The following is a 2,947-nucleotide window of genomic DNA, read 5'->3' as shown; positions in this document are numbered from 1 at the left end:
GGGACACTTCATTTCCAGCGATATCGTTGACTTGATTGCAAATTATTGCACAGATACTATTTAAACTGAACTGAGCTGGATGATGACGTCACTGAAATCGTCTTTAACTGAAAAATGAGTGTTTACTATTGTCATTTTGCATTATTGACACACTATTTTCCTAATTAATGCTGTTCAGTTGCTTTGACACAATCTGTATTGTTAAAAGCGCTATATAAATAAAGGTGACTTGACTTGACTTGACATTGTTAAGTCACACACCAAAAACCATAGGCCACTCCAAAACCTTGCCCCCACACTGGCAACATGTATGGAAAGTGGCCCACAAGCCTGTGGCTACTGCAAGGCAGTTCCCATATGGTCTAGCGGTTAGGGTTCCTGGTTTTCACCCGGGTTCGACTCCCGTTATGGGAAGGTGCGCTCCTTTTTGCTTCCCTCCTCAAAAAGTTTGCTCGTCTTCCTGCAGCAGAAGTGATTTTTGGCCAGCAGTAGAGCTACAGAACCCTAATAGGTTGAGGTTCTGACCTCATAACCCATGCCTTTGACTAAGGATCTGAAGATTCTAGGTTCGACTCCTGGATGGCTCGCTCTGTATTTACTTCTCTCAGGCTGTTTTTGTAATTTTTTTTTTCTTTTCTGAAAAGTCCAGAAGAAAAGGCAAATCTCAACGCGTCTGACTACGGATCAGAAGATGATTCCACAAAAGCTGTATGTTGCACACCCGTTCCAATGTCTATGGGAGACGCGCACATGTTTTGTGATTGCCATTCGTCCCACAAGCACTCCGACAAGCTCAGCGATTAACGTGGAAATAAACCACCTATCAGCCACATTTGGCCCAAACGTTCTTGCTATCTGGGATGCTGCTGTGTAAAGGCTATAAATGGACTTTACAGGCAATACATATAGATATTGTTCACCTGTCTTTAACTGAAAAATGAGTGTTTACTATTGTCATTTTGCATTATTGACACACTATTTTCCTAATTAATGCTGTTCAGTTGCTTTGACACAATCTGTATTGTTAAAAGCGCTATATAAATAAAGGTGACTTGACTTGACTTGACATTGTTAAGTCACACACCAAAAACCATAGGCCACTCCAAAACCTTGCCCCCACACTGGCAACATGTATGGAAAGTGGCCCACAAGCCTGTGGCTACTGCAAGGCAGTTCCCATATGGTCTAGCGGTTAGGGTTCCTGGTTTTCACCCGGGTTCGACTCCCGTTATGGGAAGGTGCGCTCCTTTTTGCTTCCCTCCTCAAAAAGTTTGCTCGTCTTCCTGCAGCAGAAGTGATTTTTGGCCAGCAGTAGAGCTACAGAACCCTAATAGGTTGAGGTTCTGACCTCATAACCCATGCCTTTGACTAAGGATCTGAAGATTCTAGGTTCGACTCCTGGATGGCTCGCTCTGTATTTACTTCTCTCAGGCTGTTTTTGTAATTTTCATATTTTTTTTTTCTGAAAAGTCCAGAAGAAAAGGCAAATCTCAATGCGTCTGACTACGGATCAGAAGATGATTCCACAAAAGCCGTATGTTGCACACCCGTTCCAATGTCTATGGGAGACGCGCACATGTTTTGTGATTGCCATTCGTCCCACAAACACTCCGACAAGCTCAGCGATTAATGTGGAAATAAGCCACCTATCGGCCACATTTGGCCCAAACGTTCTTGCTATCTGGGATGCTGCTGTGTAAAGGCTATAAATGGCCTTTACAGGCAATACATATAGATATTGTTCACCTAAAACAACACTAAAATATTTGTTTTCTGAATACTGTGCTTGAGTGTTTTACTATCAAAGAACAGACATACTGTATGTTTTTATTGTTTGTAGTATTATACAATGTTCCCAGTGTTATATATAACAACCAAACAAATTATTTATTTACTTTTCCAACAAAGGTTACAATTTAAAAAAATTGACATACTGTCATATTGAGAACATTTATGTCAGGAACATTAAACTACACCCTATACAGCAATTTAAAAAAAAGTTTTCTGCCAAAAATTATAAATATTGGGAGTTGTCATAACAGGTGCAGGTTTAAAAACACTAAGAAAATATTTATTTTTTTATTCATTTGTTCAATATTAAAATATTTAAACTTAAATTGACCTATTTTAGTTAATAGCTACTTTGAAGTTTAAAATTAAAATTCCAGGAGTCTTTACAGTGGACAGTTGCTCTTACATTTAAGGTAAAACCTTTCAATATGTTCTCATGAACTGCTAGAATCTATGAGTTTTTATAGATATTTAATGAGGTTATAAAATATAAACATGTTCAGTTTTCATAGGAGCCGATTTGTGCGTAAAACCTTGATTGAAATAAAGAACATCACTTTTGTTTGCATCTACAGAAATGTCTATTGATCAAAGATGAATACATCCTCCTGAGACCCAGACTGATGTCTGATCTACTGTAGAGCAGACATACACACTATATATATATATATATATATATATACACACAATTGAAGTGAAAAGTTTACATACACCTTGCAGAATCTGCTAAATGTTCATTATTTTACCAAAATAATAGGGATCATACAAAATTATTGTTGTATGTATATATATGACCACAATTGCTACATTTGTAAGGAAGGCTATCTTACAATCTTAGGGTATCATGAAGTAGATATCATAGGCTATATGTCTGATCTAAATGTCAATGTATCTGATATAAATGGTCAGCATATTTTATGTAATATATTTTATTTTTATATTTAGGCAGAAAGAAAGCAGATAGGATAACTCTTGAATGGATTAGCAGTCTGATATATATATATATATATATATATATATATATAAACACACACACACACACACACACACACACACATCTACAAGGACTAATTAAATTGATCAAAAGTGCCATTAAGACATATTTCAAATATAATGCTGTTATTTTGAACTTTCTATTCATCAAAGAATCCTGAAA

This window comes from Sinocyclocheilus grahami, unplaced genomic scaffold (genome assembly GCF_001515645.1).
Source record: "Sinocyclocheilus grahami isolate Dianchi unplaced genomic scaffold, SAMN03320097.WGS_v1.1 scaffold973.1, whole genome shotgun sequence".
Lineage (NCBI taxonomy): Eukaryota > Metazoa > Chordata > Actinopteri > Cypriniformes > Cyprinidae > Sinocyclocheilus > Sinocyclocheilus grahami.
This window is presented reverse-complemented; position numbering follows the sequence as displayed.